Source organism: Gracilinanus agilis, chromosome 1, assembly GCF_016433145.1.
Source record: "Gracilinanus agilis isolate LMUSP501 chromosome 1, AgileGrace, whole genome shotgun sequence".
In the NCBI taxonomy this organism is placed as follows: domain Eukaryota; kingdom Metazoa; phylum Chordata; class Mammalia; order Didelphimorphia; family Didelphidae; genus Gracilinanus; species Gracilinanus agilis.
Window position 1 is genome coordinate 486637975 of NC_058130.1, and position 23645 is coordinate 486661619.

Consider the following 23645-nt stretch of genomic DNA (forward strand, 5'->3'; position numbering starts at 1 on the left):
TCTTTCTGAGTGAAAAAAAATGTTCATGCAACAGAAGATATCATTTCTCTGGTCCTACTGAGGGAAGAAGAGGCAGACAAAACCCTTCTGATATGCCATGCAACAGTTTGTTGTATAGTATATTAATGAGAGCATAATAAGAAAATGAATTTTTTTAATAAAAGATTCTCTCACAGGAAAAAGCCATTTTATTTTTAAAGGCCAAAGTAGAACTTCCTAAGGATTAATCTATGGTAAACAATACATGCAGCACTTATTAAGCTCCTACTATGTGTCAGATGTTGTATTAGGTAGAAGGGATAGACATAATGAAAAATAGCCCTCTCAGGGCACTTTTAACACATGCGAATATAGAGTATATTAAAAGCAAATAAAAATTAATGGGGCAGTGTCACTAGCATTGGGGAAATATCCATATAGGAGGTGGTTGTTGAGCTAAGTCTTGAAATAGGATCCAGATTCCAAGCAGCAGAAGCAAAGGGTATGAGCATTCTAGACAACTGCAAAGACAGAAAATGCAAAGTTATGTGTATGAGTCAAAGGAAGAAATAGGCCAGTAGGGTTAGATTGTTTATATTAATTCTACATGCTTTGGGGTATCACTTGGAAGGGACTTTCCAGGAAGATACATTAGATTGTGAATTCCTAAAGAGACTCTTGCCTTTTTTTTATTTCCCCAGTGCTTAGCATAGTACATAGTAAGTGCTTAATAAATGTTGATTGATTGATGAAGCAGAATGATAATAATGGATCTAGAGATCAAACATGGCCAAAAATATTGAACTGAAACAGTGCATTTAAAACATAAGAAGGGCATTTATAAATTGCAATGAATAATTGTTGAAAGTAGGATCACTGTAGTGGAAGTGCAAAAAAGGCAGTTGGGGTCATGCAGCTGCCCACAGCTTTCCTTTGAGGCTGTCCAATTTTTCTGGAGGAAGGTGGAACACATCAGCAATTGAGCAGCTGCTATATGTTTACAATGGCATGTGCAGAAAGTAGAGTTCAGTATATAAAGAGAGTAATTGGGGAATTGTGTGTTCAATGTGTTAACTTGGAAAAAACACAGAACTACTAAAGTGGTCAGAAAAACCAAATCTTTAATCAGGGAAGGGATAGATCAATATTTGGCCACCGCACAGAGCCTAGCATCCAAAAAACTTTTACAGGATCTATACCCTAGGACTCTGCAGACAGTATCCCTGGGAGTATTACTAAACTAGATGATGGCCCCTGAGGAACAATAGAATTTGGGGAACTTACATAACTTTTGGGGAACTGAGGAATCAGGGAAATATGATTGATTGACATTACCAGGGCTTCAAGGAAATGGGAGTGTCCAAACTATGCTGAGAGGATAAAAGCAGACTTGGGAAAGGAACCATAGCCTGAGGCTAGGGTGTCAGGGAGTGGATACTTATAATGGTTACTAAAAGGAAGCATCCAGACAAGGGCTGGGCTACCTGGGAAAAGGACTTTGATACAATGGGAGAAACTACCGGGACAGAAAGAGTATCTAGCATATTCTTAGGTGGGCTAGCCCCACCCATGTAAACTGGTCAAATCAAATACTTTAAAGTCTATCATTCAATGACATGGCTAGTCTGAGACCTTCCTGGAGGCAAATTCTCAGGGAAACAGGGGCAAACTTAGGGTTTCCAGCTTTCAAGCTGACTAAACTTGGGGTCTCCAGATTCCAAATAGATGAAACTTGGGGTCTCCAGGTTCCAAGTTGACAAATATGAATTAATTGATGAAGAACAAATTAGCAAATGGGGATTGGTTGGGTGTACCATAATAATCATTATCTCTCCAGAAGCCAGGAAGGGAAGGCCAGCTACTCAACCAAGATGAATTCCAAAGAAGATCTAGAAGTACTCCAAGAAGCAGTCCAAGAGCCAAGTTAAGGTCTGAGCCAAAGGTTCAGTCCAAAGCCACCACCAAAAGCCAAGTAATCAGCTGAAGTTTCCTCAACAGAAAGTTCAAAACTTTCTATAGACCTTTTCCTACATCACTTCCTGCCCCTTCTTCCACTTTACAGAACCAATTGCAGTCCTTCAATTTGCTTAGCACTGCCCAGGAGGTGGTCCATGGCTTTTGGAGTTGTCATTCACTTTAGTTAAGTGACTTGGGAACTCCATTACTTAGTGTTAAATAGAGGTGTTTAAGTTTTTGGTTGATTAATTTAAAAATTATTGATTGATAGGCAAAGAAAGTTTGATTCACTCTTCACAATCTAGCACATTAGACAACATCCACTTTTTTGAAGATATCAACACACCATTCAGACTGTCCATCTGTTACCCTTGCTCTCATTACATGAACAGCTCACTTCCTTTTCTGCTCACCTATGTGCTTGGTCATGTCTTTTAAGTTATTTCCTTCACACAAATCATCATTATTGACTTGCGATATCCTTCTCACTTACCAAATGTCTTTCCCTTGCTCATTAGATAACCTCTAATTTTGGTAATAATAGACATCCTTGCTCTGCATTTGATTATTAGAAGGGTTTACAATTTATTTCATAAAATATTTACTTTTGGGATTAAGTAGATACTACCTAATATATAAAGGAAAGGTTTACTTATTCTTATGCTTTCTAATGTTTTAATAGGAATTTTGTTAGAATTTATTAAAAGTTTTTTTAGTACATATTGATATGATCATGTGCTTTTTACCATTTTATTAATATGTTTTATTATATTTATACGTTTCTGCTCATGTCAGCAATCTTGAAATACTATTTTAAAATATTATGTAATTGAGGTAAATTATACTAAGTGCCAAGAGCTCAGAAAATATTAAACTAGAAGAAAAATACAATTAAGCATTCTGATTCATTCTTTTTCCTAAGCAAGATTCTAGTGACGATCTTTTTTCTTTAAAATAATTTTATTTTCTGCTGATTAAAAAGTTAGCAATATTTTAAAACTAAGAAAATACTTTTTAAGGGTAAATTGATTTATGAGGTACAATTTAACAATAGCAATGCATGTTTTATTCACTATAAAATGTCATAGGCAACAGATATTAACTAGAAATGGCACCATTATAGAGATGGAATAAAATACCCTTAAAACTCTGAAAATGATGAGAAAGCTTCTTTGTTGAGAATCATATATAACATTATTAAATGGTAAACAATTCCATCAAATGACAGGATCATTTATTAATGGCTATCCAACCTGCAAATTGCGTGAAAATGAACTGTAGAATTAGGTGTTCCTTTTTTTTCTGTCTCAGCATTAATACTAAGACAGAAGAGTGGCAAGAGCTAGATAATTGAGGTTAAGTGGTTTGCTCAGGATCATATAGCTAGGAAGTATCTGAGATCACATTTGAACCCAGGTACTTACAACTCCAGGCCTGGTGCTTTATCCATGGTGCTACCTAGATGCTCCTGTTTTCCTCTTAAAAGAAACATCTCGATATGTAATATTCTATCATGGAAATAAATCATGACTACAATTTTCTGGGTGCTTAAAAGAAGTCAGAGTGGGCCTAAAATAAATCAGGCAGCAAAGGCTAATGAAAACAAGTCTGTATGTCTCAGGATATGTACTTTAATTCACATATTCTTTGTGGAATTTTGTCATTTATTTTCCATGGTATTCACCATTTATCAAGAGAGGCTATATATGTTATTCAGTCAAGAGCTTATCCTATGTAAATTGACTATCTTTCCTAGCAACTAAAGACTGAATGAAGAAAGAAGAGATAACTGGCTATTTTAAAGAAAGGAAGGGGAGACTTTGCTGTAACTGAGATCACAGAGCCTATAAGGAGTCTCTTCTGCTATTAATGTCATCCTCAGATTGAAGTTCCAATTTTTAGAAATATCCTCATGCCTAGTTTTTCCTTTTTACTGCCCTTGTTCTATGACAGTGATGGCAAACCTTTTATAGATCAAGTGCCCCAATTGCAACACTCATGCTACATGTGGGCCTCCCACCTCTTACCCCAGATAGGGGATAGAGGAAGCTCTCCCATTGGCTTCTGGGCAGAGGGGTCAGTCATGTGAGAAATGACTTCAGACACGAAGAGGGGGAATGAAACAAACCCCTTGGGCACATGTGCCATAGGTTTGCCAACACAGTTCTATAATCTCATCAAACCTCTTATTGTTCTAAAAGAAGATTACTTAGATTACTGGGCAGGCAATTGACTGAAAGACAAGACACTGACCCTTTGGGGTGATGCTACAAGAATGGGAAATGGCCCATATGAATTCCAAGTACTTGAAAGTGGCAGGGAGAAGGAGAGCTGACTCTCTTGAGTAATGGACATCAAAGTTCTCTGAGTCTCTTTCCACATTAGAGACTTCACTTTTCCCTAACTTCAGTCCTTGCCCCAAGTGACTTCTAGGATTACAGAACTTGCCCATTGGGATAAAGATCCCTTTTGCTTCAGGTCTAGTGTAACCCCCTACATACTCTAATGGTCTGCACCAGTACCCTCTGTTCTTTAGTTCCCTATTGATCCACTGCAGCCCTGTGCCATCCCAGCAAGAGCACACTTACTCTTTCTATACATTGCCCCCTTTGCAAAGATGTGGGCAGAGTCAAGATCAATTTCTTGTTTTTGAAGAATGGTTGGGGGTAAACCAGGACCAGATTGTACTGACAGAGACTGCAGCAGCATGTCAAGCATTCAAACCCTAGTGCACAGCTGAAAGATCCATCTGTGTGACTGCCAGAATGAGTTTGGGATCCTAAGGGAAGAGCTGCTGAGGGAACACATTAGGGATTAGCCTTCTTTGCTATTAATTTGTAATTAATTCTAACCCTATTAGGCTTCTTGGTATCCTAAGTTGCAGAGGTTGCTACAACTGCTTCACCTCTTATACATAATATGTATCTGGAGAGAGTTTTAAGAATTCATAAGGATGGGGAAAAAATGTCTAGTCTTCCATCTTGTTGATCATGGGACCTGAAAATCCCTTGGATTGGGTCCATCAGATCTTATTTAATTTGAATATATGTAGAGAAGATTCCTCTCTTAAGGAGTCTAATCAAGACTATATTTTATTCTATAAAGTAATAGACTTTAAAAAATAAACATGATTAGATTTTATGTTCTCTATACTTTTGCCAGATAAAATCTGCCATTATATACAAAAAAAATACCTATTTCAATCTTATGTTTTCTATTGAAGCACTAATTCAATATTCTGCATTTTCTTGTTTGGCCAATACAGTCATGATTTCTTGAAGATATAAAATAAGAGACATTCAAATGCAAAGATGGAGCCTTGGTGTCTTGAAAATCTCTTTGCCAAGTTAAAGCAAAGCCAAAGGGTTTTTTTCTTAATCATTTGAGGATGGTACAAAGATAGGAGAAAAATGAAGGAGGATATTAAATATTGAGAGATTACTGAGGAAAACAAAGTAGAGTCAGTGAAGCACAGTGGCTTAGTGGAATCTTTTTAATATTCTGAGAAAACAAAATATTAATGTATAATTGATTATAGCAAATTAAGCAAGAATTCCCATTGTTTTAATAAAGACAAAAATATCTCCTCTCAAAGAAACACTTTCTAATAATCCTTCAATCTTCTTTCACATAGCCTTTTATACTAATGCCAAGCACAAAAACTTAGCAGGCTTAGAATCTTGATTCTACATTTCCATCACAAACACATATATCATTCTCATCAATATTTTATGAGAGTGAGAGAGCATGATATATAGTTGGTCATTTGCTTTGTGTCTTCTTGGTTTCTTTAATTTTTTTTTAGAAACACCATCTGTGATCTTTGGGATTGTTTTAAACTCTTCCTCTCTTTGTGACATCCCTGAATATCCCTAAATTTATGACACCACTTATTTCTGATTGAGTCCAGCTGGTCTTACTTTACCTTCTGAAGCATTATTTCCCTAACTTTCACTGATCCTAGCAAGTTGTGTCCCCTAAGGTCAGCTGCTACTCCCAGGTTGCAAGGCTGTCTCTGAACTGATTAAATTGTAGGACATACACCTTTTTTCCCCCTTTAATAGTCATCCAATAGTGACAGTTAGCTCATAGTGAAGGCACTTAGGAAGATAGCATAACATAATTACAGGAAAATTTCCTCCAGAGAAAGCTGGATCCCATACACAAATATATGTCACACTAAGAGAAGAGTGGGCATAAACTTAGAGTACCATGTTAGTGAGACTACTTATAGGGAACATTTGTAGCCAAAAACTCACTCAAAGGACTAATAAATTGAAATCTGCATCATAGAATTGTGAGCTACCTTAAGCACATAAATTGACCTCCTCCAAGCATTGCCCTACCAGGTTTCTCAAAGTCCACCACTATTCCCTTTAGCTACTGAGCTCATTGTTGGGAAAAGTGTTGTCTAGGTTTATGTGCGTATAATGACATATGCATTACATATGTGTTTGATTTAAGATTTAATACAAAATATTATTAATACTATCTGTCTTATTAAACTATATCTAATATTCAAAAGTGTTATTATTATGACTTACTGGATAAGAAGATAGAAAACACCTTGGATTGGGGCTTGGTTAAAATAGTGGTGAATAGGGGAAGTGTATTTTTCCTCAACAGGGTTACCCCTAGGAATCTGACAGAAGTTGAATGTAACCTGGTGGTAGTGATCTGATTTTGGGAAACTAGAATTGCCAATATGAAAGCAAGTTGGGGGAGTATGGAAAACCCAGAGATAAAGGAGTTCTATTTTACCTCATTTTGTCTCTATGCTCCACTGTAACACAAATTTATCTTGCTGACTTTTAGGGGCATTGGAATCAACCACACCCCAGTCAGAGGAATTACAAATATAATGTATCATGTAATATATTATACTTATATAATATACAATATTATATTATACAGAATATATAATAATCATACAAATGTGATTATTATATTGTAAAATATAATTATAATAATTAGAGGAGCTACAAATATTTTCTGTCACTGTTAGGAGGAAACCTTAACTTTTTGCATATTTACAGATATAGTATTAGAAATCTCAGTCATTAATTTTCTAGACACAAAACAATATTTTTGTTAGAAACTTTGTGGTGGAAATAAATTGATTTTAATTTTGTATGTAAACATTCTGATTTTTTTGAAAAAAGAAAAATTTTTCAAAAGGGAAATACTACAGATGAGCAACATTCCTTGTAAGGCAATAGGTGGCAGCAAAGAGACCAGTATATGACTCTTGACTTTTCCATTCCTTCCAGAAGACACTCTGCAACAAATGATGGCAAAGAGATCTGAGTTTGATACCATGCTTAAAATATTTTTAAAGTAACATTTCTTAGTTGTATAGCATCACTCATAATGTGGTTTTTGAAAGACATTGCTATTTACCATTTCAGCAAAGGGACTATACTATAGTTTTGACTTTCTATGCATTCCCAGTGCTGAGAATGATTTGCACATAGAAGGCACTTAATAAATACTAGCTAGCAAAGTAACAATATAAATTTTCTAGAACAAGATAGAAAGATGATAATGTGGTGCAGGAGAAAAGTCTCTTGAACATAATGATACTTAACTGCAAGTCCCTTTACCACTTTCTTTGTTTTTTTCTTCATCCATAAACCCTATCAACCTCAGATTGTTGAGAGGACAATGCTTTGTAAACCTCAAATGCTGTAGGAATGTGAGTCACTATTTCTATGTGAATTACAATTTATAATTGTACTTCTCTGCCATGTAAGTGAAAGAACAATAGTTTGCAGAAAAAAAAATTTTAACAAATTAATAGTTGCATTAGAAATATACTATGATGGAATACTAATAGCTGTAAAACTGGAATCATATAGCATAGGATGGATGAATGTGAAAGCATTTATTAAGAGCTTACTATATGCATATAACCATGCTAAACCCTGGGACTAGAAATGGAAAAGAGATCTCATGGAGTTCACATACAAATAAGGAGTAAGAATTCATAGAGGAAGTTTCAGATAGAAGCCAATTGAAAAGTCTCAGTCATCCTTAGGGTATTCTGATAAGGATAATGCATCTGACACTAAACAGGTAAATACTTGCTCTATCATTTACTAGCTACTCATCATTTTACCTTTCTGAGTTCTATTTTCCTCATCTGTATAATGGGAATAATGACATTTATATTAGTTATCTCATAACATGGTATGAATCAAATTAGATTATGTTAAGAGGTTTTTAGCAGAACATGCTACATATATTTTCATTAAAGTATATATGTGTACAGTATAATGAATAAAGGGTTTTATTATAACCCAACACTATTTTATATCCCTCATCTGGTGGGCTCTGCCAGCAAACAACTGAAACAGATCAGGTCGCTAGACAGGATTTTCCTAACATATTTTCCATTTTCTGATCTCAGAAATAATATTATAGTTTTCATCAAGCCATGAACCTGACTAAACTCAAATACTTGCATTAATCCTTGATCTCATCATATCCATTCACCACTGCAAGCCCACCATTGCTCAAAGTCAGTTCTGGTAGAAAACTTAGAGGTCTAGTACAAATAATTCATTTTTAAAATTAGGAAACTAATTCCCAAAGAGATCAAATGATTTGACCAATGTCTAACTAAGGTAGTAAGTGCCAAATCCTACCTATTCCCAGATTCTTGTTTAGATTGGACCATAGATAATAAATAAATCAGAGGATGCACCCAACTATCTGTTGTCCTTCATTCCTGATATGCAGCCAGCTCACCTCCTTCTTCTAGTCACCTATATATCCTTCATGATATATTTTACTGTACTCACAGAATCCAAAAATCTAAATGTCAGGAGACCTCAGAAGCCATTTATCTATGTTTATCCCATGACTGACTAAAAAGTTTTCCTACAACATCCCCAACAAATGATTGTTCAAATTATCAATATTTCCTTTCATCTTTTGACACTCCCTGAAACCTAGCTTCATGGAGATGACACTGCATCCCTAGGCATTCTTTCCACTAATAGTTGCCTTTTCTCTCATAATATCCCAGCCCAAACTTTTTTTGTGCTATCAGAATATGATTGTTGGGGGGCAGCTGGATAGTTCAGTGGATTGAGAGCCATGCCTAGAGATGGGAAATCCTAGGTTCAAATCCAGCCTCAGACATGTCCCAGCTGTGTGACCCTGGACAAGTCACTTAAAGCCCATTGCCTAACCCTTACCACTCTTCCTCCTTGGGACCAATACACAGTATTGATCCTTAGACAGAAGGTAACCGTTTAAAAAAAATAAAAAAAGAATAGAGTTGTTATTCATTATATTTTTGGATTCTCCTTTCACCACCACCACTGACCAACCTCTTCCTTTAAGACTCAGACTATCTGAATTTTTCACCCAGTCCAGACCATGGAGGTCTCTGGGTAATACTCCTTTTATTTTCAATTAGTTCTGTCTTTCTCTCTACCTTAACTCCAGCTCATCCTAAGCAACTTGAACATATATGCTGAAGTTTCTTCAAATACCCTAAATTTCCAGCTCTTACAAGGAAAGAGATGCAAATAGGTAAGAGAGGGTTTGCACTGAGAGCAAGAGCTGGATCTGGCTGCATGCCCTGGAACCAAAGGCTGTGATCTAAGAATGAGGGGACATTATAAGAAAGGACACAGAGAACTGCTGAGGGCTTTTTGGACTTCCCATTAAGGGATAAGCCTTATGCTGAGAACTTCCTCCCTCTTGGGATCTCCACAAGCCAAGGAGAGGGTTTGGTCCTTTTCCCTGTGAAGCCAAACCTTCAGATACCTTTGATTCTACTGAGACTCAGCCTTCATCCTTTCATCCATCTGTGTTCCTGTGTTCCTGTATCCAGAGAAAGTGTTTCCAACTGCTAAATAGATTTAGCCAGCAACTGTCTGTGAGACAGGCCTGATGTCATCTTAGGCCTAGCCCAAAGAGGGTTTGATCCCTGAAATAAAGGGATCAGCCTGACTACACTGTGAGACTATTAATCTGATCAAACCAGTAACAGGGAGGAATAGCAGCACAGGTAGATTGTTAGGCAGGGTTTCATAGATCAGTGTAGTGAGGTTAGCAAGAAGATCCGAAGGTGGCCCTTTGCAGGGCCCGTAGAAAGTGGGGGGGGGGGGGGTTGGCATAGCTAGAAACTTTAGGGAATCCTATCCCCAATCCTTCCCTCCAAGTGACTTTATTTGGAAATAAACCCTTGAAGTTTTTTTTTAACCTGCTTGAGAGTCAGTAAAGCACACTGAGTCTCAGGTGACTTGTCCTCACTGTGGAATACCCTCAATTCTTGGTATCTCACATCCACAACAACTACAAGTCAGATACCAACTACAAGGACATATTTCACAGCTCCTTGTTCTACTTAATTCTTGTATCCTGCTCTTGTACTCCATCTGAGCTATCTAAAGAGATGGGTGAGAAACTGAGACCATTTTTTAAAACTTCTCATCATTCTCATAACATCATACTTCACTATCTCTTCTTATTTCAATCTCTGATGATATTTTCATTGCCAAGACCAACCCCTCTACCAGAATCTTGATACCATGTCTTCCTGTCTTCTCCAATAGATTTCTTCCACTATCCTTTTCCCTTTCTATTTAATCTTTAAGCTCTCCTAATATGCTGATTCCTGCTTGATGCTAATGTACTTTACCATATTTCCTCTGCTCTTTAAGAAGATCCCTTACTAGGACCTCATTAGCTATAATCCCAGATCTCTCTTCCTTTTTTGAAACTAAATTCTTGGGGGAAAGTTATCTATATCAGATGCCCCTACTTCTCATTTCATTATCTTCTTAAACCTCTGTGATTTGACTAACAACCTCATCATTAAATGGAAATTGCCTTTTTCAAAATTATTGCTCGGCTCCTAATTATCAAATCTAATAACCTTTTCTGAGTCCTGTCCTTCATGAATTCCCTGCAGATTGAAATCCAAATGACACTACATTTTTGTGACACTACTCATCCTTGGTCCCCTCCCCCCCCACATCTTTATAAACTTTGTCTTCTTTGCTGCTTCTTCATTTATATCACAAACACTAAATATCAATGTCCCCTAAGGTCTGCCCTATGCCATCTTTTCTTTTTTCTCAATATTCTTTCACTTGGCAACCTCAAGAACTTCCATAAGTTCAATTACCATCTTCTTGCAGATGACACATATATCAATATATTCAGTGATCTCTCCTAAGCTCCAGTCCTGCACAAACAACTATGTAGCAGAAATTTTGAATAGGATGTTCTAAAAACATCTCACACTTAACATGCCCAAAACAGAACTCATTATCTTTCCTTCTTCCCAATTGTTCTACTTCTAAATTCCTCCATTTTGTGGGCACCACAATCATCCCAGTGTAATGCAGGATTTATGCAAGATCTCTTGCATTTGCAAATTACCCTAGGCAATCCTGGAAGTTAGGAGAATGGAACTTTGGCCCAGCAGGTGCCAGTCCCAAGACCTGACAGTTTGAGCTGGGACTATAAATACCCCTGCAGAACCAACCTAGGGGTTCTGATTTCCTTGACCTCACCCAGACACCCAGCTATCCCTGGACTTCCCTTGGGGACCCCAGGTTGAGGGAGGTGGATTGTGGGTAGGAAATTAGATTAGGTCAGCCTAGCAACAGGGACACCCCTAAACCAAATCATCAACCTCATCTGTCTAGCTGGTGGATCACTTAACATCAGGGCAGTGAAAATTATCTCTGGCTTAGGGGCTGGTTCCCTCAGCCTGATCTTATCTTCTAGGTTCATTGCAAACACTGGCCAGTCGCCCTTAGCAACAGCTTCTCCAGACACCAGTCATCAAATTTTGCAACATCAATATCATCATTGACTCCTTACTCTCACATCCTATCTAATCAGTTGTCATTATGTTCTCCAAGTGCTTTTGTATAACTCTCCTTCCCTCCACTCACATAGTCACCACACAAATTTAGACCCAATATACTTCTCTCTTTGACTATGGAAAGAGCTTCCTAATCAGTCTTCCCATTCCAATTATTTTCTACATAGCTTCCACAGTGACTTTCCTAAAGCACAGGTCTAACCATGTCACTCACCCCCCAAAAAAACTCCCTGGCTCCCTGTTGCCTCTAGGATCAATGTAAATTCCTCTGTTGGGTGGTTTAAACTACAACCTAGCTCCTTCCTAATTTCCACTCTTCTTACAAATTACTCCTCTGCATGCATTTTACATTACATTTATATTGACCTAGTTGCTGTTCCACACACTTAGTATTCCATCTTCCATCTCTCTTCCTTTGTCCTGGCTAACCCCAAAGTCTGAAATGTCCTCCAACCAAACCTCTGCCTCTTAGAGTCCTGGCTTCCTTCAAAATTCAGATCAAATGCTTTCAAGAAGTCTTTCCCAGGCTCCACCACCCACCATCACATGCCTTGTATCTTTTCATTTCATCTTATACATATATTATATGAGCCTATTAATGTGCATGTGGTATCTCATATTAGAACATAATCATCATGAGGTCAGGAATTCTTTGTGCATTTTCTTTATATCTCCACTCTTAGTTCATTATCTAGAATAAAACAATGCTTGATTGGAACAGCTAAGTGGCTCAATGGATTGAGAGATCCAGGGCTAGAGTTGGGAGATCCTGGGTTGAATCTGGCTTCAGAGCTGTGTGACCCTGGGCAAGTCACTTAACCCTAATTACCCAGCCCTTACCACTCTTCTGCCTTGGAACTCATACTTAGTATTGATGCTAAGACAAAAGATAAGAGGTTTTTTTTTTAAGTGGTTGATAGATTGATTGACTGTGGATGCATATAGTTCCTTTGTAGCAGCTGGGTACTATAATTAGTAACTAACTAAATGTGGGTTCAATAAAGAAATCCAATGGGTAAATAACTCCTAGGTGGTTGGTTTGGGAAAGGTTAGGAATGGGGAAAGTGGAGTAGATAGGGAAATCACCAGGGAAATGGGTAGGTCAATCACAGCAGTTCCTTAATGTCAATGAGGTGCCAGGTTTGAGAAAAGAGGAGTAACAAAGAATGGGGCTGTTTAAAAAGGGTTTAATAATAATTTTGGGATAGGTAATGGAAGGGATCAGGTTTTCTACCTTGAAAATACTAAGGGGACCCTCCCAAAGGTCTGAGAGGATATATCTACACTACTGCTAAGCTAACAACTGTAGTAAAAGGTCCAACTGTAGTTTCGGGTCTCACGTGTGTTCACAGATCTTCAGTAGATGGATTCAGCAGATCTTCAAAGTTGTCCAGGGTAACTGCCAGTAAATCCAAGCCTAGAGATGGAGCTAGGATTATTGACATCCAGTGTCCACCACTGCAATGTCTCACCACAGCTTGACCAATCTCCAGCAAATCAGGTCTTGATTGTAGATATCCTCTGTTAATTAGACTCCACACACACAGGAGAAAAGCAGGTCTCCCTTTCCCCAGGAGTTCAACTATCTTCCTTCTCTCTGTCTCACACATGGAATTCTGCAGCTGTCCTGTCACTCAAATCTTCCTAAGCTAGTCTAAACATCCTTCTAACAGTACCTCCAGACTTGAAGAATTGATTCTTCAGACAGAGATGCTAGATTCAAGGTACCTGTATGCCTCTGCATCATTCAAAACCATTGCTTACAATTTCTCCTCCACAAACCCCCAGATATGTTTGTCTTTATTGATGTCAGAGGACGAGATTAGTTCAATATCAGTGGCATTTAATTGAACAGTAAGAAATAGGACTAAAACATTTTCCCCGTAAAACTATGGTATACACTCTTTCACAATTTCACATGCCAATAGCAGAAAGAGTAGACAATTGCAGAGAACACTTATAGAGAAGCATATACAAAGGCAATGTATGTGATTAGGGCGCATGGATGGAAAAACACACATGTTGAACATGTATGCTCAGAGTGCATGCAAGGAGAATCAACCCATTCCTCTAATATAGCAAGGGTTCTGGTATTTGGTGATATTGCCATGCTTCTCTTGCCAGGCCTGCTTCCTCCTGGCCTCTGCTAGATATATAGAGTCTATCAGATGCTGCTGCTCAAGGGGTTATGTCGTCTCCAACAAGACGCTGCTTCAGTGGTCCCCTGGTCACCCCTAAGCATGACTCCACATATAATCATGAAGTTCTTCTTTTCTTCCAGCTCCTGGATTCAGCAGGAGTCCTAGAATATAGTGCTTTCTATTACTCATGAGAAGAGAAGGTTCATTAACTCTCTATTAGTTTAAAGTCCCAAGGTATTCCACAGTTCATTAAGAAAAGCAGCCACCCATACACTCAGCACTGGGGCCAGATAGCGAGGGAAAAAATCAAAGTTTCTTGCTTTTTTTTTTTCACTCAAAAAGTAGTCTGCTTTGTTCTTTTTCAAAGTCTTGGTTAGAAGGCTTTTCATCTCCAGCAGGAAATTCTTTGCTGTGGGTACCAAATTCTTTAGAACACAAAGAAGAGACATTCCTAACTATATAGCAAGTGTGTTTTAATCTATTTTCTGACAAACTCTCTGATATGAAGATTTGAATCTTTCTGTCAAGGTCTTTATGCTAGCGTGGGATCGGCATTGCTATGCCTTCCGTTAATAACATTCAAGTACTTAAACACATCATCTAAGCGGAGGCTGTATACAAAGAAAAAAAAATACCAAAGGAATAGATTTGGGGAATCCCCAATTTACTCAGTTTCAAAGCCCTTTGACTCTCCCATACATATGATTAGAGGGAAGGAAAGGGGAACACTTAGAGTCACAGCTAAGTCTAAGGGATAAGATCATCATCTTCATCCTTCCTACCTACATTTATAGACTTTCCTAGGTATGTAGTATATATTTTCTTGAATATCTTACATTGATAAAAGTATTTGAAATTATGTCATCTAGCCAGCTTTCTGGAGGTACTCTGCCTCTACATTATATTGATCTGTTGATCACGTATAGTTAAAGTTATTCCAAAGTTGTTTATAGAACTGAATAAAATAGGGACTGAACCTATAATTCCATTGTAAATTGGGAACTTTCACATGAAGAAGCTCTCTACAATATAGGTTCCATTTTCTCTACAATTTATATAGTCTTATACAGTTGCCTTGAGCATTTATAGTGCTATATAGAAAATATAAATATATAACTATTAATATGTTAATAACTATACTATTACATATGATATATTAATTCCTATAGCATTTAGACATTAAATCATTCACATAAGATCATATAGCCAGTATGTCAAAAGCAATATTTAACCCTATATCTTCCTTGCCCTAAGACCTGTTCCCTAACCACAAGACTGTTGCTATGTCTCTAATAAATTTGGCCTTCAAAGAATATTGTAGGTGAGTTGTTTATATACCTGATGTACAAAACTGATCATTTGGAACAGATAATTTCATTATTGAGTTTGAAAGAGTCCCAAGACACCATGAAATATTTTCCCACATTTTAATGTATATGCAACCAGTAAAATCTGAAGAAAATAAATGTTTTGAGAGATCCAAACACCAAGACCAGTCAGGTAGCATATTATGTAAACATGAGTTTTAAATTGGAAAAAGAAGGAATCTTGAAAAGGACTATAGTTGGCACCTACAACTCTCAATAGTAAAAAACGTTTCTTTCCCCTAAAAGCCTTATATTCACAAGAAACTCTCTGGGATTTACTCCAGTGAGTTGATTTCTATTGCATAATAGGTCTCTTCCAACCTCTGGAAACACTAAATCCAAAATGTCACTTACCAATGAGGAGAGTGAGCTATACCAATTAAAATAGTGGGAGAGAAAGAAAAAGAGAAAAGAAAAAAAGAGTCATAATAAAGGAATTTTGTTTTTAGGGCAGGAAAGACCATATGCCAGAAAGAATTGCCAAATTGTGCAAAACATGTGGAAAATAAATACCATTCAACAGACCACTGACCGTAACCAAACTCTAAATGTGGAGATAGAGCCCAATATCAGGCCATCTAAGGATAGCTGGGTCTTACAAACAGGAAACAAAGGAAGCAACTGAAATATATTCCCACGACTGACCACAATCAGAATGACCTCATTAGGTTTGGGCTAGCCCTCAATGGAAATATGTTTTTTTTTAAAGTTGTCACCTGTATAATCTTGGCATGAGAAGATAATTCAGAGGAATTCTTTCAGGGAGGCTTCCTGAAAAATGAAAACAAATAAACAAAAAAAAAGCTGTTAATATGTTACCATGGCATTTACCAAAAATAAATGAATAAATAAATGAAATTTAGCAGAGAAACCAATGGTAATTCAAGAGGTGCTTCAGAATTGTGTGGGCAGTGATGGCCAACAAGAAGCTGAACCCCTTGGTATTAGTGAAAAGGAAGAAGGAAAGAATTGAGGACTGATTCTACTATAGCTAAGGACAGTCCATCTCAAGTACTAAAAAAAAAAAAAAAAAAGATACATTTTAATGCTGCTGACAATGGCTGATCTAAAATGCACACATATGTATTAGCCTACATCTGACAGTGACCATATATTTGGAAAAGGAGCAACAGTATCTGTGGAATGAATCTCCTCAAACCCAAACTAAATCCATCCTTCATGCAGTATGTTACTCCATTGGGTTTTTTTACCTCAAAAAAGGGATGCATTCTACCATATTTAAATAGTCATATACCAAAATATTTGCCCTCTTCCCTCTAAAAACTCTTTCTTCTTCTAGATTCATGTTTTCTTATGTGACTTCATGACCTTTATTGCTAGGACCTGATTAATTAAAATAATGACTTCCACAAATAAAAGTAGTTGCCCATTTGAATTACCAGTACATATTGCCATTAGGTCAGAAGACCAACTGCCATATTGTTTATTGCAAGCCACAGAAGCAGACATTTTCAGGAAGGCAGAAAGGAGATATCATCCCACAGAAGACTGCATTGATACCATAAGGGTTAAATTAGGGGCTTGACAAAAATAAAAGAGCAGCTTTTTATAACTTAAGTTTTAATGGGAATATAGTAGAGCTGTAAATTAATATCATCCCTTTAAGCCAGAGGGAAAAAACTTCTAGCGGCTTTTAACAATTAACAATTTAGTTTAATTAAAATAAAGATAGTAAAATGAATATAATAAAGGAAGGAAATACAGGAAAGAGGCAAAGAAAGAAATTTTTCTATTGTCTATACTAGTTATCCTATAACTGCCTATAACTACTGCTAATAACAACTACCCCACAAATTTCCAATCCAATCCACCCAATCAAAACCAACCCAATCAGTGTTTAATCCAACCCCAATTAGGCTTATCAGTGAAGACCAGCCACCTCCCAAAAAGTTCAAGAAAGAAAAAAAACCTAATAGCCCAAATCAAAAGCCCCAAACACCAAAAGTCAAAAAGCTAAAACTTTCTCAGTAAGCTCAGGCTCATCTTTTATATTCAAACAACTAAAAGCTGACCACCAACCCAACACACTCCCAGCAGCCAACTTCCCCACAACTGCCAACACCTAACTGTCAGCAACTCACTCCCCCTTGACCAACTGAAGCTCGCCCCTTTTATATCCCCTTCTTATCTCACTTCCTGTTTCTCTGGTTTCTACTTCCTTTCACTGTGGGCTGGTTAATCCCTACACATTTCTATGGTAAGAGGACCTCTAGGTTCCCTCCATTAAATTAAAGAAAAGGAATAAAGAATTCATTTTTACAATACCATCTGATAAAGGACCTACCACCATCACCATCTGAAACCTCCTCAACAAAAGAACATGCAACCTTCTCATGCTAACTCCCCCTAGTGTCTTCTTGATTGTGGGACTTTTGTCATTCCAGACCAACTGTTTTGTGGCTAAGTATAGTACCTGTATAATGAATCCTTAGTACTTTCTTAGTCAAAAAAAAAAATACTCTCAAAAACTTTTAATTCAATTATATATATAACTACTTCACAGAATTTATTATTCCCACTAATCTGAACCTAGCTGTACTGCAAAGTGAGGGAGTTAGAAGAAAGTCCTTTAATTTGTTTTAACTCAAATGTTCATAGCATTTACAATTATATCATGCATTCCAGTAAGGTATATAGTGCTTGTATCATGCATATGCCTATAAATGTTAAGTAATAATAATAGCATTAAAAATAGCTCTTTAAGATTTTCAAAGCATTTACAAATATTGTCTCATTTGAGTCTTATAGAGACTTAGGAGATAAGTATTATTATTATCTCCATTTTGCCCATAAGGCAATTGGCACTGAGAGACGTTAAGTGGCTTGCTCAGGGTTATACAGCTAGAAAGTGTTTGAGGCAGGATTTGAACTTGGATCTTCCTGACTCTAAGTACTGCACTCTATCCACTATGCCACCTAGAATAAAGAAGAAATTAAGGAAGGAAGATACATACATACATAGGCACATAGATTCATAGATACATAGTCACAAAGATACAGATAATTAGCTTTATTAAGCATTTTTTTTCACACAACCCCATAAATAGGTTGTACAAATACTATTATTCCCCCATTTTACCAATGACGAAAATGAGGCTCTGAGAAATTCAGTGATTTGCCTCTGACCACAAACTACTAAATTCATAGCTTAGTCTAAGCTGAAGTATCTTGATTTGAAAGTTCTATGCTATTTCTTTGGCACTGCCTTTGAATAAATGTGCTAAATTGGCTTCATCTGAATGCTTCAGGAATAATATGCTATAGTGGAAAGGGCATACAGAAACCCTGAAGGTATTAAGGAAATGAACATCACTGCTTTTTTTTCTTATGGACTCAAACACAGAATGTGCCCATATCTCTCAGGCCTTCACTGTGTTAGGACAATGGATTAAGATTAGGGGCTTTACTCATTACCCAGCATTCTTTTAGTAGCTAGAATACTAGAGTTATCATATATTAGATCTGAAAAGGTCTTTAGTCATAGTGCAGCAGGGAAAAATCTAGGCTTAAAATTTGGGTTCAAGTCTCACATCTACTTTTCTCTAACTCTATGACCTTAGTCAAGTTATGTCTCTGGGGCTCTTTCCACATTCGTAAAATTGGTATAATTTTCATAGTACTTAAACTACATCCTTCAATGAGGTGGCATAAAAATCAATGGATAATATATACTGTTATAGGAAAAGTTAAGTTAAGGTATGTATGTTTGCAGAGGATAGAAACATGGGCAACAGAGGGAAGGATTCTGGAATCCTGTGGAGACAATTAGGCCTTGGGCTGTGGCTTTTCTCTATCTGGCATTGACCTAAGCAGACTGGCTATTTCCCTGTGGCTTTCTTCTTGCCTTCTCTTCCCATCCTACCTGCTGCTTGGTTATCCTGTTACCCTGTTGGCTGTTTGACATCTGCTGAGTTCCTGTGCTGATCCTGTGACAACTGACAGCTGATCGTGAGATCTGATTGGATCTTGGTCCATCTTTGGGCCCTGTCAGACTTACACAGACCCTTTTCTTAAATCATCAAAGGAGGGTTTAATGTTAGTTTAGCCTAGTATGAGACTGGGTTTAGATAGTGATGTGAGGAGTAGAGTAAGAAAATTACTCTGAAGACATCTCTACACTCTATATAGAGATATTTAGATCTGAGGGGTCTTAGGTAGTTGGCAATAGTGATTAATTTATATCCAAATACCTTCTAATCTTGTTACTTGTTAATTAAACCAATCTTATTGATTTTTGTGAGTCATCTCAGTTCTGGCTTTGCCTATACTGGGCTTGGTTGGCCTTCTCAAAACAGTGTAATCTTCTGTTACTGGCCCTAAGTAATCGTCATAACCATCCCCTGAACCCACCAACATTTCACTATATATAAAAGTGCTTTGTAAATTGGAACAGTTCTAACTTCCTCATATTGCTACTTATTATTGTTTAATTGATAAAGAAGTGAAAACCCAGAAACTAAATAGCTTATCCAAGACAAACAGAAACTATCCAAGAAAACCCAGAAACTAAATAGCTTATCCAAGACACACAGGTATCTAGGCCAATTCAAGACACTCATGTCTCCTAAAATTCTAAGATCCTCAAGGCTTATGCCCCTTCACCATGCTGTCCCTAGATTAATGAAATTCAGTAAAAATGCTTATTATTTTCAAGGTCTAATATTAGGTGATTAGGCAGAGCTTTAAAAATTTGAGTAACATATAGTCCTGGCCTCAAATGGTTTCCCTTCTTACAAGGAAGATTAAAGGTAACTATGATATAAAACAAATAGACTCAGGACATAAGGGAAGCATAGACAAATTGCTATGAGAATTTTGAGATGGGGAGATCATTCTGGATTGTGGGAATTCAGGGGAAATGTCATGTACAAATTGACAGCTGAATTTAAGATAGGTATGTTTCTAAAAGACAGGGATCAAAGATAAATTGGAGGGGCAGCTGGGTAGCTCAGTGGAGTGAGAGTCAGGCCTAGAGACAGGAAGTCCTAGGTTCAAACCCGGCCTCAGCCACTTCCCAGCTGTGTGACCCTGGGCAAGTCACTTGACCCCCATTGCTCACCCTTACCAATCTTCCACCTATGAGACAATACAACGAAGTACAAGGGTTAAAAAAAAAAAAAAAAAAAAAAAAAAAAGATAAATTGGAGCCTTCAGGCAGAGAACAATGTGAGAAAACACCTCATGGCAGGAAAGTCCTAGACATGTTGTCTTCACTTTTGGAATGTGAGCTCCTTGAGAACAGGAACTGTTTGACTTTGGCCTTTCTATGAAGACCCAGCACTTAACACAGTGCCTAGGACATAGGACATACTTAATAAATGCTAGCTGACTAAATGAAATATTTATAGAATGGTGAGGGGCGTATGAGGTCTTCAGGGAGGACAAGCACTTCCTGATCCCTTTTCATCCACCTTTGGTGTCCATCTTTCATCCAGATCTCAACTGGGGCTCTAGAAAGCTGTAGCATGTGCAGTGGCCACTCCCTGGTAAAACCATCTCATCAGATTTGCTAAACCAGGCTGAGAGAAACCTACAGGCCTCCAACCTGTCCATGAGTTAGGGGCATGTCTGTCCCAGCATGTGAAGATTTACTCCACAAAAATGTCAGAGGAGAACTATTTGTTCCCATGGCCATGAAGGCAGGTAAAGCAATCACTGTGGAGTGCTTAGAGCTTGGTCAGACATTGAAGGTGTCAGAATCATTCAGTGCATCCCAGGTCATCAACAATCCTCCTGACTTCTGTCTTGCTACCAGACTGATGGCTCTGAAAGAAAGAATGAGGATGATGACTTTATGCAACTCTGCCTCCCTTAAATCCTATTCACATGCAAGACAAGATATCAACCATGATGTGATTGGTCTTTTTCAAAAAGGAAGGATGAGCTAAAACAAGTTCCTTGAGGGCAGGGAATATCTTTTCACTCTTTTTGTACCCCCAGTATTTAGCACAGAGCCTAGCATGCAGTTAGGAATTTAATAGATGCTCACTGAATTAAAATGAATTGAATTGAATTGAATTAAGGAGAATTAAGCCACCCTCTTTTGGACCCAACCTTCCAATGCTAGTAGGAGTTGGGAAGTAGCCCTGAAGTGGATATTACATGTATATAAAATAAAAACTAGATAATTTGAGAGAGGAGAGGCACTAGATAGTAAAAGGATCAAGAAAAGCCACTGGTAGGAGATTGCTTTTGAGCTGCATTTTAAGAAAAATGGGTACTTAACAATCTGCAGAAATAAAACTACTTCTATCATAAATGCATTTTCCTTGATTTTTATTTTTTTCCCAATGGCTAGGAAATTTCTAATAAGCAATCTCAAAGTTGGTAATAATTGTTCTCTTGTCCCCAACTCAACTATCTAGAGGCTTCATTTATATGGAATATGGTCAATAAACCAGGAAGTAAAAAAAAGTGGGGAGAGGGATGGATAAGAAGGTCCCCTAAATCTAATTCAAATTTTATTTCCTGAAATTGTAAAAATATTACAAAAAAGACTGATTAGTTTACTTATTTAAACACACATATATGTATATATATTCATATATAAGTATGTACTTATCAACATAAATTATTTGTATTATAAGCTTGCCTGTTTTATCCAGCTATACCCCTTCTGTTCCTGGCAACCCTGAAGTAGCAAGAGCTACACTTATGCCTAAAGTGTTCTTTTCTTGAGCAATGGATAGGCTTGGTTCAAACAGAGAATGCAGGGAGAGTCACAGGGCAAAATCACCATGGCGACACATTTTCTGTCTTTGTTCCTCCCTATCCCTGCTCCACCCTAAGGAAGCACAGCAAAGTAATATCAACACCATGGAAAATTATAAGGTGTGACTAGAACTCTGGTGCCTGGTTATAGCCAAAGAAAATCTATCTCACTACTACAAAGCCATATATCTGCAAGGGTTGCTGTTGTTTTTCATTTGAAGTGAGTGGGTGTGAGATTAATAAGGAAATTATACTTAAATATTTCAATGGATCTGTGACCTCATCAATGTGCCCTTTTCATCCTTGTATGTGGCACTCTTCTGTGCCTTCTCATCTTGTACTCTCAATCCATAATTGGAGTAGGGAAGCATCCTACATAGAGGAGTCAACCAATAGCCCGGCATTTTCATGGATCTTTTAACATGTTGTAGGTGTTGGTTAAGTCATCTACCCTTCATTCTTGTTACATGGCCAGGCTACCTTCTCTTCCCATCATACATTTCCTAGGTTTTCTGTTTTATACCACTTTTAGTAAATGGAGTCAGGGCAGCTAGGTTGCTCAGTAGATAGAGCACCAGGTATAGAGTTGGGAAAACTCATCTCCCTGAGTTTAAATTGGAATTCAGAAACTTAGTAACTGTGTTACCTTGGGCAAGTCATTTAAACCTGTTGGCAAACTACTCTAGTATCTTTACCAAGAAAACTCCTAATGTTGTCACAAAGAATCAAACACAACTGAAAATGACCAACAATAACAGCAAACAAATGATTGTGTGAAGTAAAATATTTAAGGGATTTCCATCCAGCTCAGCCTAGTGACTTATCATAGTAGGAAACAGTCACGTGTCCCCCAGTATCCCAGCAGCCATGGTGTGAGGGCACCACGGATGGTAAGCCGTTTGCCAATGGAAGGATCTGGGTGGGGGGGAGCTACAGATTTGAAAAGTCTTGAGAGAAATTGAGGGTGTTCTTTCTTTGGACAAGTCTCTTAAACTAACTGATTCTCTGTTCTCTTTCTCTCTCTCTCTCTCTCTCTCTCTCTCTCTCTCTCTCTCTCTCTCTCTCTCTCTCTCTGTCTCTGTCTCTCTCTCTCTCTCTCTCTGTCTCTTTCTTTCTCTCTGTCTCTCTGTCTCTCTGTCTCTCTGTCTCTCTCTCTCTCTCTCTCTCTCTCTCTCTCTCTCTCTCTCTCTGCTTCTATCTTCTCTGGTGATCTCTGAAAAGCTGAGGCTTTGAGATGCCAGCTGCAATGGAGGATTAGATTTTAATCTAAAGTTAGAAGGGCTAAAAACCCTATTTCTCTATTTATTTCCCTTTACTAATAAATGTTTTTAAATCTGGTAATAACCCCCCAGATTAATTTTTATTTATGACATCGCCATTTGAAATAAATATTATCAGGGCAGCTAGGTGGTTCAGTGGATAGAGTACCAGGAGTAGAGTCAGGAGGTGCAAGGTTGAATTTGGCCTCAGACAAATTCTAGGTTCCTAGCTGTGTGGCCTTGGGCAAGTCACTTAACCCCAATTGCCCAGTCCTTAACACTCTTCTGCCTTGGAACCTATATTACATATTGCTCCCAAGACAGAAGGTAAGGGGGGAGAGAGAGAGAGAGAGAGAGA